The 15,447-nt window shown below is 40.4% G+C and overlaps 1 protein-coding gene across 1 annotated transcript in view; it reads right to left on the bottom strand.

The window, feature by feature from the left end:
- The window catches only part of XK (X-linked Kx blood group antigen, Kell and VPS13A binding protein), a 43,105-nt gene that overhangs the window by 13,484 nt on the left and 14,174 nt on the right, over window positions 1-15,447 (bottom strand). The gene's annotated exons all lie outside the window — the stretch shown is intronic.

Raw genomic sequence — 15,447 nt, 5'->3', positions numbered from 1 at the left:
CTCACTGCACTAAGCTGGTTTCTGAGAACCGCCTCCCAAGGCACAAGCAATGATCAGAAAGAAGAGGGGCAGGCTCCTCTATCTGCCCTGCCAACTTCCTTATCATCCTGCCTCAGGCAGAGAGAAGAGGCATCGATGAGGTGAGCTACGGAAAAGGAAACCCTTGCCCTCCAGAGCCAGACAAAGGAAGCCAGTCCTTGAGCCATGTGCGGCGGCCCCCTATCAGGTTATCTAACACCAAAACAGTAGCAGGACCACTCAAAACCCCCAAGACGAAAGTTCTGCTACAGATTCTCATCTATGGCAAGGCAGAGCAAACCTTCTTAGAACAGTTACTCATGTACAGTGACCTTTGTAAATAATCAGGCATGGCCACTTGACTAGCCACAACTGAAATAATCTCTTACATTTCCTGCCTTCGCCAACACCTGAACCACAGACTTCACAAGTATGTGCACACACATCCTTACCTCCACTAGTCTTTTCAACTCCCACAATAATTCTCAGTATAATTTTCCCCCAAATCTATCTTCCATTCCCTCTTTTCAAATGCTTTATTCTGTTCTTATTTAATAGTCTTGTTTTATATGTGTTTATGGCTATAAGCAACATGAAAATCTTTTAGAAATATGTACGAAATAAATAATTTTCAAAGTGGATAAATAAATGGCTTGGATCTTGTAAAGAAGACCTCCGCTCTCCTGAATATGACTGTACCTGTTCAACGTGCCTGACTCTAAACTGCACCACCCAGACCTACCTACTTTACAGAGATACGAGTGAGCAATCAGAAGGTCCTGTACTGGATTTTTCAAACATAGGCTCTAGAAGGAAATCTGAGAAGCTACGTAAGTGGCACTGCCATGCTCCAGTGAACCCAAGTACAGCCTTGATAACCCACTTACATGGGGGGTGGGGAGGGGTGTGTGTGTCTTCCCATGAGTAGCATTAGGTAACTTCCACTAGCTTGTGGCCCCAGACTCCAGAAAACAAAGTTGGAGCCTATACCCAGGCAAAAGCCAAGCCTGAATGAAAAGTGGTGGTGGTATACAGAAGCATTTTTCCCTAGTGCGTTTGGTGGTGAGTTCAGTTTAGGAGGAATGGATGTGAACTCACCCTCAAGTCTTGCACACTTCATATTGTCTTACACATTGACATTCACCATTACACCTTCATATAGACCATTCTTTAGATTGCTACAGCAGCTGTGTCTACTACACTGAGTATGGCTGAATATGCCCTTTGGTGCAGAAAAATATTAAATATATTTTATATTTAATATTAAAAATCAAATATATATATGTATGTATGTGTGTGTGTATATATATTTATATATATTATATATATATTATATATATATATATATAATATATATATATATCACTTCTTTTTTGGATTTGCAATAGTCAAATAAATTCATCTGGGTGTAGGGAGATGAGAGCAGTGTAGGGTCCAAATCCAGACATCTCACATGGAGCAGAGGTTTGAGAAACTTTCGTACTGCAGCAGTCAATACAATACACCTAAATCAACCTTAGGGTAAGAAGAAAACAAACTACAGTAAAATTTTTACTGTTTTATTGAGGTATAATTTTTACACAAATAACTGCACATATTTAATGTGTACAATTTCAAGAGTTTGGCCATATGCAAGTAAAATTTTTAGTAACTAAAATTTAAAATAACCACAAACTTCAATTAGCCCATATTTAACCAAATTTCCCATTAACTAATGCTCTACTTTTAGGAAAAAGAGAAATATATCAACTTCATATCCTGAAAAGAACAGAATACAAGCTTAATAAAAACAAAGATTTTGTTTTATTCACTGATGCCTGGCACCAAGTACAGGGCCTGGCACATAGTGGGTATTTAATAAGTACTTGTTGTATAAGTTAACTGATAACAAGAATTTATTATTAAATTTTTAAAAAACACTGTATTCAAGCCAGTGTTACACAGGTTTTTCATTTATCAAACCATATGCTACAAACATTTTTCAAATGGTGCACCTTAATCCTTGAAGAATGTTTCTAATACTTATGGGATCTTCTCCAAAGAAAGGCATAAAGATAATAAATATAAGGCTGAAAAATATACAAGAAAAATATATTTCTGGATGGCTCATGTTTACCAGAAAATCAAATGCCCAGGAGACTCCATTCCCTTTGGACTGTTTAACTGAGTTTCATGGCACATTTGACACATTTGTTCTGCCAGTCATTCTTACTTTGAAAGAGAAGAAATCGGTTAACCCACTCTCTGCTCAGTGTATTATCATCCTTTTTACTAAGCATTAACTAAAATTCTTCAAATGCACTTCTAAAAGGTTTAGAAATGAATAAGAAAACTTTGAAATAAAAGACTAAGCAAGTTTTCTAGATTCTTTCTAGACAGCAATCACTTTACACACAGAAACACACACACACATGCACACGCACACTTCCTTTAATTAACCCTGACATTTGGATCCTGGTCCACCTATAAAAGAACTCAGAAAATGTTTACAGAAGCAGATGATAACAACTGCACGTCCTTGGGTAGCCAATTCTCAGAAGTTCTAAAGTCATGAATTTATTGTCTTACTTTTTCCTAAACATAGTGAACATATGCCATTGTAAAAACCTTGTTATAAGATGCTTTGAATTTATGTGTAATATTATCTTCCCTAGAGAAAATTCAATTTCATTCTATCCACAGAGTCCAAATTACTTTTTGGTCTCTTGAGGCACAATTAGAAATACAGAAATAGCTTTTAATCTGAAGCAAGCATTAAAAACTACTTATCTCTGGAAATACAAAGACTGGCTATCTAAATCTTCCTTCTCAGGCTCCTATATGAGGAAAAACTGCAGAATCAGCCTTAATAAGGGAAGGCCAGCAACACCAATGACGATTATCCATATCATAATATAGCTGCATGAGCCAGCTGGACCCTTTCCCCATTTTCCCCTTGCCCATCTGCAGACCTCCAAGATCTCCTTAGCCAACCTAAGGGTAAGGAGATCTTTGATTACAGAGGATGTAGAAGGATTGAGTATGTCACACCTGAGAAATAAAAATGTGAATTCAGTTCAACTTTTTAAAAAAGTCTTTACTATGTCTGCATGCCTGTCACTAGACTATGTACTATTAACCATGTGTTTAAGGTATTTAAAAAACGTATTTGTAGTAATGTATGAGGGATGCTATTATTTATGCATATTTTTCTCAAATTAAAGTTCCTATTTTGGGATAGTTTTAAAGGTAGACATACAAAAGTTGGTTCTTTGAAAAGATCAACAAAATTGATAAACACCTAGCAACTGATCAAGAAACAAAGGACAGAAAATGAATTACCAACATCAGAAATGAAGGAATATCATTACAGTCTTACAAACATTAAATTGTCTAAGAGAATAACAACATTTGCCAATAAATTCAGTAACTTCGGTGAAATGGACAGATTGCTAGAAAAATTCACTTTACCAAAAGTGACACCAGATAAGATTAAAAATCTGAATAGACATCTAGCCGTTAAAGAAATTACATTATTAGCAAAACCTTCCCACAAAGAAAAATTAATTCATCACTGCTCTGCATCAAGACCAGAGAAGGTGTTGAAACATCTAATTCAAGCTCACTTTACTCACCTTTCGTAAGGTTACAAATTTCATAAAAATCCATCAAAGTTACCAATACTATACAAAAAAGAAAAAAGCAGGCACATGCTCCTTGTGGACTTGCTATCTAGTGCAGTGACCCCAAAAGGGGACTGTCCATAAGTAAACAATACAGTAAATTATAGTAATTAACCTCCATGAGTAAAAGTATAGTAAATTAACCTCAAATGAGCATTTCACCAAGGGCTTGCACCATATACCAACACTTTTAGCTTATTTCGTTTAATTTTCACCTGTACTGACAGATGCAGTTTATAGATGAAAAGACAAGAGGTCTGTGAGGTTAGACTGATCACACAGCTATTAGGTGGCAGAATAGACCATTGGCCCAGACCTTAATTAGTCCCAGAACATTTAAACAAACTAACAGCTCTGTTATCCTAACAGGCTACCGAGAATTTCCCAGCCACTGATGGCCCCGAGATGTAGAGGAACCTCCAACAAGAATATACTATTACACTCTTTGGGCTCAGGCCTCCTCAATCCCCAAATGACCAATAGTGTTTTCCTATGTGTCTTGGCCACCTAGATTCCTCAGCTCCCACATTTCTTCATAGAAATTCAATAGGCCAGCAAAAAGGAAGGAAGAGGGAGGAAAAAGAAAGAAAAGGGAAGTGAGAAGAGAGGGAAGGAATAAAACAGCCTTTTTTTTTTTTAAATTTCAAAGCACTTTCTTATCCATTGTCTGTCTTATCTTCCCATGCTCCTAAGAAGGTAGGAAAGACAATCATTGTCACTTCTGCTTTATAAAAGAAGGACCTGAGACGTAGGAAGCCATATAAATCAAAGGGAGATGGAGAAATAGTGTTAGAGTCATACAGCAGGACAGGGGTTGGCAAACTAAGTCCTATTTTTGTACAGCCCAAGAGCTAACAGTGTTTTGTACATTGTTAAAGAGTTGTAAAAACAAATAAAAACAAAGAATATGTGACACAGACCATAGATGGCCTGCAGGATCTAAAACATTTACTCTCTGTCCCTTTCAGAAAGTTGCTGCCTATAATAGAACACTTAGCCACAAAAAAGAATGAACTAGTACTATGTTCATCAGCACGTACAGTTCTCGAAATATGATGTTGAGCCAAAAATGCAAATTACATAATGATATTTGCAGTATGATAAAGTTAAAAGGCCTACAAAACCAATATATAATATTCATGGAGACAGTGCATATGTAGTTAAGTTACAAATCATGCATGAGAATGATAAACTCTGAAATCATGACAAGGAAGGCTCACAGGGTGCCCCAACTGTACTAGCAACATTTTATTTCTTAAAGAGAAAAAAAGATAATTCTGAAGCAAACATGTCATGTGAATATTTGATGAAGCAGGTGAGTAGGGGCATGGGTGTTTGTTACAATATTTTTTATTTCTGTCTATATGCTTTAACATTTCACTAATGTACAAAGAAAACATATCATAAGTGAGTGGCTATTATAGACATCATGTGTGGTTTTCAGTAAGGCCTCCAGAAAAAAAAACCCAATAAAACAAACAAAAAAAGCCCTCTCACGATGTCCTTGTGGACAAGTCAGAGAAAATGCATATGCTAATACGACTGCAGTGCAGATGGATTTGCAACTGGATAGGCCATCTGTACTCACATGCTTCACTACTTCCTTTCAGGCTAAAGGGCAACTGTCAGGGAGTGCGCAGGGCTGTGGCTTTGGGGCTGTCCTGGTCTCACTTTCTGGTCAGCTACTGCATGAAGACATAAACTTATAGCTGGGACAAAACTGGGAAGACAAGAGAATCATGATTCAAAATTATCTCGACAGGCTGATATCCTGGGCTTGAATCCAAGAAAAGGAAATATAACAAGAAAAAATATCAAGCCCTACCTTTATATATTTAAAAAGATACTGTGCAGGTACAGGATGGGTAAATCTTGATTTAGTTTGCTCTCAGTATGAAGAAAGAACATAAACCAACTGTGTGATTCAGCTCTTCCAAATGCTACATTTGGGCACATAAATAAAATCACAGAGTTCAGATTAAAGCAAAAATAAAATAAAACAAAACAGTCTCGCTGCTACAAGTTCATCAAAATAAGTCTGCAATAACACATGCAGTTATGAATGCCATGTTTTAAGAAAAAAAGTGACAATCCATATTGTATCTCAAGTACAGTGACCTTGACTGCTACCAACCATGCCATTAGAGAAACAACTGGAGGGTCTGGAGACTGGAAAAGAAAAAGGAGACAGGATAGTTGTGAATATGTGGATATCTGGAGACCTGCCATGTGGTGAGAGGAAGCAGTGGTGTTAGTGTTGTTTTAGCAGGGAAAAAGCAGGTCTCACTATCAGACCGAAGATTAAAGGAGGCTAATTTCCATATAATACAAGTGAAAATGCTCTACTTAGTAGTGTCAGCTTGGTGGGGTATTATCATGAAAGCGATTTCATCTTCTCCCCAATCTCCTCTCAATTGTGCTTTGTGGAAACAGAATGTGAAAGAAGTGACAGTGTCCCAGTTCTGAGCTTACACCCCAAGAGGCGCTGCAGCTCTGCACACTTTGACTCTCTCAGAGCCCTGCCACCACCAGGCCAGCCTGCTTGGGAAGTAGGGACCATAGAGAAGTGAGCCATTCCAAGTGTAGACATCCTAAGACCAGTTATTCCCAACTGACCCACAGGGTGAGTGTATACTTATGAGTGAGCTCAGCCAAGATCAGCCTAGCCAGGCCCAGACCAGAACTGTCCAACTGACTTGCAGACTATTGAGCAACAATAAATACTTGTTGTTTAAACCACTAAGTCATGGACAGTTTGTTACTCACAACAGCTAGCTGATACAGTGGAGACATCTTGTCCCCTTTCTGGGCATATAGTATCACAGACTCTACTCACCCCAGGCTATTCCCAAAAGTCTCCCTCCTTAAGAAGGTTACAATGAGAAGCAGGTTTCAGTCACTATGCTCATGAATGCTCCTAAACTCCAGGGTACACACAATAGCTATCTTGGAGGGAACCAGCAGTGGAGTGAGCCTATGGGCCCCCAGCTTAGAAGGCAGGGAGTGAAGTGCTTGGCCATCCATATTGTGAGCGGCCCTCATCTTCAAATCCACTTTAGGTGGCTTCTGGGAGAGGGGGAGTGGCCCCTATTATAAATAGTATAAGAAGCCCCTATTCACTCACCCCTTCCCCCAGGTATTTCCTTATAGGGTCTGAGAGTGGGGATGTTGGGGGTTGACTGTGGTAGGGCTGGTTTGTCATTCTTGGAAAATCCTGAAAAGAGGAATCTGGCCAATTCTTAGTGGCTTTTTTTCTGAATGTGGCATATCCAGCATCTGAGACTGATATTATCCTTTCTGGTGGAAAAGTCCCACTTAACTTATTATACAAGGAAGAATGTTCTAACAAGAATGTTTTATCAATGGAATAGTACATTTTGGGTACTGAGAGCTCCACTACTGAACGTCCAAGCCAAGGCTGATGGACCAACTTGAGGGACACCAAAGAAGGGATTTCTACATAGAGTGAAAAGTCAGACATGATGATCTCTTAGATCTCTTCCACCTCTTAATATTATACAATTCTATGAGAGGCAGTGTTGGCTAAAAAGTTAGCTATGGGTCAAGCACCCAAAAACCTGGGTGGTGGTCTTGGCTTTAGTCTTGGTTTTAAGTTGGGCCCTTAAATTTCCCGAACCTTGGTACTGCAGACGCTATGGGCCTTCCACCTAACTGGAATCCTTCTTCCATTCTTCCTTGAAGGCAAAACTCTAATTCTGATTACATGCTAACCCTCCCACGTATTCAAGAAAGATGATACAGGTTCAGCCCCTGGAGTAAATCAAGATTCTTGTAAGACCAATCTCCTAATTTTTTTGTGTCACAAATAGAAAAAAAAAAGATATTTACAAGTGTATTCACTGGGGTAATTGGATGAAGTTGATCTACCCATTCCAAGCCCTGCCCAGCTGCTCTGTAGGGACAAAGTATCTAGACCTTAGAGGCATCTCCAACTCTACTGTCTATTCCCATGGCTAGGGATTGGTTTGGCATGCACATGTGACCCATGCCTGGCCAATGGAACTTGAGTAGAATTATGCTGAAAGAAATGGTGTTCCTGCCTAATAAAAAGAAGTACACAGAAAGAAACCTCTGTCTTCTTCCTGACTTGGTCATGCTTACATGTGATGTCTAGACCTAGAAAAACCTGTAAATGTTTTAAAAGATGGCCCCTCAAATTCTTTAATATGCCTCCCATCAAGAAGTAAAGTTGTGTCTCCTCTTCTTGAATCTGAGATCTATTGACTGCTTGAATAACAGAATATGGCAAAAACAACTGCCAGTTTCTGGGCTAACGTATTAAGAAAGAGAAATCTTCCATTTCATGTCCTTGGAACATTCACTCTTAAGACCTAGCTGCCATGCTATGAGAAAACTAAGGACAGGCCCACATAGAAAGGAACCAAGGCGTTCAGCCCTCAGCCCCAGCTAAGCAACCAGTAGGACACACAGGACCAAACTGACAGCCATGTGGTAAGCCACCCTGGAAGCAGATTCTCCAGCCCCCAGTCAAGCTGCCCCAGCTGATGCCACATGGAGCAGAGACAAGCTGGCCCTGCCAAGACCTGTCCAAATTACAAATCTGTGGGCAAAAGAAATGACTGTTGTTATTTTAAGTCACCAAGGTTTGTTATATAGCAATATATAATGGGTACACAGTCTTCATGCAATCATGAGGGGAGAAAGACACAAAGATGGAAAATGCCTAGGTCCTTGATGACATTGCTATGATGATCAATTAGACAATCATGGGTTTGCTCTGTCTCTGAATTTATTATATGAGGTAATATTTTTTAAAAAATCTAAGTTACTTTTAGCTAGGTCTTCTATCACTTGTGATTGCAGTATCTTAGGTGATAACCTGTTTTTTCATTTGTGAAAATGAGATTAATATAATTGCCCTGCTTTTTACTTTTCACCATTCACTGACCATATACTGAGAGCCCACCATCTCTGCCAAACTGAGCATGCACAAATGAGGAAGACAGTGGATTCATGAAATGGATTCATGGTTTATAGATATTCCGGCCTATAAAATTCAGGCCCCTTGCTGGGTGTGAGGCCACAGAGAATCTGATTTGTCAGTCTTTTTATTTGTTAGTCCATTTTTTAGTTCAAATCAATTCAAAACGTCATGTTCTTTGGGAAGAAAACAGTTATTTGAAATCTGGACTGGGAAGATTTTCTGTTTGTGGTTTTACTCTTGATCCATGACTGAAATTGTAGAATCAGAGCTCTTTCTCTGTGGCTGTATGCCTGTCTGTAACTCAGAAATTCCTTCATTTCTGATTGCGTGAATATGTAACATACTCCTACCTTTGGATGCTATTACTATATTAGATTAGAAAGTCTTTCTTAATTTAAAGTAACTCTGTTCTGATGGGCATATCTACATAAATAACTGCTTATATAAGCTGAATATAACTAAAATTTCCTAAAATATAAAAACTGAATTACTAATACTTTAAATGTGCTACATTTATAAATATTTTAATAATCCAAACTTACATGATTTATTTAAATCTTTGACAATGACAACTAGTATAATATTTTGGGTTTAATGACAACAACTAGGTCTTCTCTATCACTGTTAAATATAATACAAGCATAAATTTTTAGGTCTCTTGGGTATATTTTTCCTAAATTTATACAGGTTTAAGATCAAGTGAGCTAGAATTACTCCTACTAAAGGTTTAAGATTATGAGAAAAAGCAATTTATGTTTAAGCAAATTGAATCATTGTTCTGATAAATATGTATTTTCCACAGTTGATGAGGTTTTGTAGTGTCACTTTAAAGAACATTTCCAAAATCTTCAGATAACTGAAGACCTTGGATTGATATTATGAGATAATTAATAGCACTCAATGGATGCCTAGAAAATTTCTAAGATAGAATACTAATACATTGCTTACTAAGCATAATTTGAGTTTATATACTTTTGCTTCTTATTTGTATATGCTACAAAGGGGCTATATTTTGGGGTTTGTAAATGAATATGCTCATTTCTGCCATGTTGGGAAACTATATAAAGGAATTGTGTGGCTGAATAAAGCTGGGCTGAGTGTATTCATGAGCTCTGCTAAAATGACAGAAATTTACAATTATCCATCCCTAGTTTTCTCCAGGAAATACAAGTAAGTACTTGAAAGTTATAATTGATATATGTAAATGAGACTCCACATGAATGAGTCTCTACTAGGAGCCTGAAGATAATGAGATCTTTTTAAATTAAGAGCAAAAAAGGGAATGTTTTTGTCCTGATGTAAAATAATTTGTTCCAGAATGGGAAAGAGAAAGACCAGTAAAGAAAAAAGCCTGAATGAATATAGAAAGCTGTAAGTTTGTGGAAAGAGAATCTAAAAAGGAACACAAATCTGTGTTAAAACTGCCAAATCTGGCTCAGTTTTGATAGGTTAACTTGTAAGATTGTCAAAAAGAGACTGTAGGTCCTTTAGAACCAAATATTACATTGAAGCAAACCTAGAATTTATTTGTTCCCTGTGAAAATGAAAGACTTTTCTTGGAGTATTTGGTCTGCTCCTAATAAGAGATTATAAAAGATTACTCTGCACCTGTATGAATTTCCTCTGGCTGCTGTAAAAGATTACCAGAACTTGGTGGCTTAAAACACACACTTATTTTCTTACAGTTTTGGAGGACAGAAGTCTCAAATCAGTTTCTCTGGGCTAAAGTCAGGGTGTCAGTAGGGCCATGCTCCCTCCAGGGGCCTGAGAGAAGAATCCATTTCCTTGACTTTCCAGCTTCTAGAGCTGCACACCTTGCATTCCTTGGCTGGTGGCCCTTTCCTCCATCTCTAAGCCAGCAGTGTAGCATCTTGCTTCAGTCCTCACATTATCATTTCACTCTGTAATCAAATCTCTTCCTGCCTCTCTCTTAAGACATTTGTGATTACATTAGGAGTCCACCTGGTTAATTCACAATACTCTTCCATCTCACTCTCTTTATCTGCAAAGTCCTTTTTTGTCATAAAAAGTTCACAGGTTCTAGGGATCAGAAACTGAGTATCTTTGGGGTTGTTATTCAGCCTCCCACTTTACCTTCTACATAATCTGTCCAATTAGCAGATTCCGGATCTCACCACAGTAATGCTTTGCTATGACTTTATTATGCCCTTGATTATTCTCTTTAAAGTAAAAGAAACAATAGAAGTTCTGCATTTGTAACTGTTAATGATCTTCTGTGTTTACTTAAATACTGAATTGTTACTTTATTTAACAAACAAGTTATAATCATTCATGTACTCAGACACCCATGATCCTATCTCAATTCTCAAATCTCCTGGAAATATTTCAATTTTGCCTTTCAACATTGAATCCAAAATGAAAAATGAAATAAAACTTCATAGCATCTTTAGTACTTAAAACTGTCTGAAATTTGCCAGAGGCCCCTAGAAAGTAAAAAAAGATTTGTTCTTTCACCTTAGAAACAGAGAAGTGTTAGGAAAAATTCGCTCTATTTCCTATGTTAATATCGATCCGCTGCACCAGAAAAAGTCAAATCGAAAGAGGAATTAGCCTTCGCTAGATTAAGCCTGAATAGGGATGTATTATTAATATCAATATTTCATTAGTTCTATGTTGTTTCTGAAGTTCTTGGATATTTGTCAGCACCCTTACGACATTATATGTTTCTAATTATCAGAGTCCTGCTGGGGGTTTCCCTGATGATAGGTAACAGAATTAGTGCTTTCAGTCATAGTTCAGTAAATTATAAAAAATAGTTGGATACACCTTCGTTTTTACATTTTACCAGCAATTTCCAGACCAGTGCTTTTCAAATGAGGAAGCACATCAAATCTGTCTATGAAGCTTTATTAAAATACAGATTTTAAAATCTACTCTAGACTCCTTTGAAATAGGCTTAATCATTATGCTTATAGATATTTTCTCCAAACCTCTTTTTTTTTGGATTGGCTTTATTATCTTATTTTGCATGTCACAAAAAATTTCCTCTTCAGTTGTATTATTTTATTATTCATTCCTACCAGGCTTTTCACCTGTGAAAATTACAAGTCATAAGTGACCCACAGACATTTTAAGTCTCTGCCATCTCCAGAAAGTTTTTTATTTACTTTGATACTATCCTGAAGGCCCTACAATCAGCTACAGGACAGAGATCTTGTCTTCAAAAAAGCAGGATGGTCTCAGAACTGTGTGGAAAAGGATAGTAACTCAGGTACTTTGAGAATAAGCTCTTGAACACGGGCTTCTGATGTCATCACATAATCACCTTTAAGACCATTTCAGTGGACAGAGCCAGAATTTCAAGAATGCTTTAATTGAGAAGGAGATGGATTCATGACATGGCTATCACAACGCGCAGTGGACCAGACCTAGGTTTGCAAAGTCCGAAGACCTTTACTATACAGTCAGTCCTTGGATCCTAACCTGCCTGGCCTCCAAATAAAACACAAGTGAAAATTCTTGAGAATGAATTGTTGAGAATGCTTTCCTAGAAAGCCAAGAGTCCTTGACATCTCTGTATTAAAGAGTTTGGCTTCTTTTTCCCAGAGATCATTAAACCCTTCCTACCTCGAGACCACTCATTTCTCAGGATATAGTAGATGAGGAGCCTCAACAACAGGCAGCAGGGCTGGGCTCCCTTCCCGACTGTGCCACCCATGTGCCATGTGACCTTGGGAGAGCTGATTAGCATCCCTGGGCCACAGTGGCCTCAGCTGTAAAATAGAGACCCCAACTAATTCTTTGTGCCTCCTTCAGCCACTGTCAGTAGAGAAATTTTCTTAGGAAAAGATCACAGACTGGTAATTGTACACCTTAAGCAGACCTCTGAAATAATTCAGTCCAACGGCCTCATTTTATAGCCAGAGAAGCTGACGTGCCCCAAGTAAACTACACTTAGGGGAGACCAGAACCCTAGAACCCATTTCCCTCCCTCCTCTTTCACTGTTTTGTCCCTTTGTGTCATGAAAACTCTCCTCCACAGTTGAGTTGGTGAATTCTTCTCATCCTACATTTCAGAGCACAAACTTCCCATTGCCACAGTTCCTAACCTGCCTCCCTGCTGCAAACTGGTTTCCTTTAGTAGATTTTGCTTTAACAGAAGTTTAGAGATATTTTCCCCACAGTGATTCCAGAACCCTAAATACTAGAGAAAGCAATCTTCTGTGTTCATGAGGAACTGTAAGGGAGGAACACTGAAGTGATACCAAATGCAGATCCTCAAATCAAAACCATATTCCTCAAAGAATAAAATAAAACAAATTCATTATCCCAATCTATTTGAACTGTGGTTCATGGACTGGTACTAGTCAAGGAATGGTTTGCTACTGGTCAACTCCAAAAATGGAAATTGAGAGTCAGCATTTAGGAACAGCTATCTGGCTTTGCCCCAATATTTAAGTGAGTGGGCTCAACCAGTGAACAGGGTCCACACCAGTCCTGGTGTTGCTGTACTCCAGTGATGAGTCAAATGGGAGCTGTGTATTAGCCGTGCACAAAAGGACCTCCTATCAGTTCACAGGGAATTAGAACAAGAACAGATAATACTGGCCCTATATGAAAGACTGTTTGAGAAGCACCAAACTATAATACATCATAGTATTCTCAACTTAAATGAGAGAACTGATCCTTCTGAACACTGTGAACTCAGAATTACTTTGTGGTGCAAGTACCAAATTCAAGTCTCTGTAGTGGCTAGTTGCTATAAGTGAGTGAAGTGGGTCAGACATGAAATCCAAAAGAGAGACGTGGCAAACCAGAAGCCCAACCTTAATGGGACAGCCCCTTGTCGCTCCAGCTGACTGGAACTACATGTATACCCAGACATTTTGATTTCATGAGAGAAGCCAGAAATCCGATAGTCAGGTAAAAAGTTCTTGATTTTAAATGTCAGCGGCTTATTAACTTTAAGATGTCTGCGTAGGACTGACAAACCCATGTGCCATTCAGATTAGGTCTGTGAGCTGCCACTTTGCAATTTATGCTTTAGGAAATAACGTATTAGAGGTTACTAGAAGGTCCCTCATTTTCAAATTCTAATGTGGGGTCCAAAAGGCCTGTTCTAGAGTCCTGGCCACATCCTGCAGGACCAGTAAGCCTCAGGGACCAGGAGAATCTGGGCCTTCAAAACGCCTCTCTTCCCACAGGTTGTTTTCAGTGGGAGTCCAGCCTTGTTCCCAAGCCTTGTGTTCATGCCAATACCAAGCCTATGTTACCCTCCAAGTTCCTCTCAGGCTCCAACGCTGAGCTTGCCTCATTTCATATGTGATGTTTTCTGCCATGATGACCCATGTCTGACCCTGGGCTTCCCTGACACTGCTTCTGATCACAGACCTGGTTTGGCAGCCACAGCCTCCCCAGCCCCCGTCTGTGCTCACTCCCAACAGGGCACGGTCATCAGTGGTGTCCTCTGCTTAGGGCCGAGGTTAGAACAAATCCTCCTCAGCTGCCCCCTCCCACCTTTCTGAAATGCACAAAATGCCTAAACTGGTGTGGCTCGTGCTTTCCCAAGGGCAGGGATTCTCCCCCTCTGCCGCCTTCCTCTCCTGAGTGGAGGTTCCTGGGCACATGGAGGAGGGGGGTTGGCAGGGTGTCACATTTACAGTGATGACATGCTGGCCGTGGCCCCGTGTCTCCTGTGAAATCCACAGGCACGGCTGAAGTCTGATCCGTAAAGGGATGGCGGTATAGCTCTGCCTGGTTCTCCCACGTCTCTGTGACTCCACCATCACAAGGTCAGGAAGCTCAACCTCCAAACCTGGACGTCAGACAGAGTCTGGAAGAGCCCAGGGAGCCTGGCTCCCTGCAGGCGTCACAGGGACCAGGAGTGCTGACTACAGCATGGACGGTAAGGTGACCACCCGAGCACACAGACCTGCTCACCCGACACGGTCCATCCACCTACTATGACTTCCCTGGCCTTTAATGAATTCCTCTGGTGTGACTTCTGGTGAGGTATCCAGGAGGCGATGTTTTGTGCTAAAACAAGCCACAGCCATCAGCCAAAACAAACAGCTTTCAGTAATCAGACAGCTGTTGAACCCACGCGTCAGGGTCTGAGTGTAATGACTGGCTCCCTGGCACCGCCCACCCTGGGGGCACGCCCTGGGGCTGAAGGACACTGGAAGACGGGAAACCACGGCCTGGACACACAGATGCTCCACTTCGGGGATGGGGCGGCACTGCTGGTGCCACCGTGTGACCAGGTCCAGGCGACTCTCCACCTGCAGTTGCCGGGGACAGGCCTGCCTGCTACTCGGACGCACAGAAGAGGACGAGCGGAACGTGGCTGAGGCCCGGAGGGCTTTGCGGCTCTTAGAACCAACACAAACGTGTGGGGCGGGCATCCTGACAAGGAGGTTTCTACAGACATTTGGTGGAATGGGCACTAGGTGTCAAGCAAGGTTTCTTGGATTTATACAAGCACCTACTCCAACGAGCTCCAAGCACAACCCTGACACTGTTGCTCTCAGGACACTCCTGTGAAGCCACCAAAGGCTAAGCCAGCTCCCAGCTTCCATCAGTGGTGGGAGGAGGCAGAGAGAGGCTGTCATCAGGCAGAGGGGAGCAGAGAGGAAACCAGAATGAGGACTGAATGGCTTGCAGATACAGCCCTGGCTTCTTCCTCTGCATCCAGTGAACAGGGTCCACACCAATACTGGTGTTGCTGTACTCCAGTGATGAGCCAAACCTCCCCCCAGAAGGTTCAGCAGGCCATGGTTTTCACAGCCAGGGGCCCAGGCATCCAGAAGTCATGTGAGAATCCTCTCCACCCCCCCCCCA

The sequence above is a fragment of the Vicugna pacos genome, chromosome X, assembly GCF_048564905.1.
Source record: "Vicugna pacos chromosome X, VicPac4, whole genome shotgun sequence".
Taxonomy (NCBI): domain Eukaryota; kingdom Metazoa; phylum Chordata; class Mammalia; order Artiodactyla; family Camelidae; genus Vicugna; species Vicugna pacos.
Note: the sequence above shows the minus strand (reverse complement) of the source record. Positions and strands in the feature narration are given on the sequence as shown.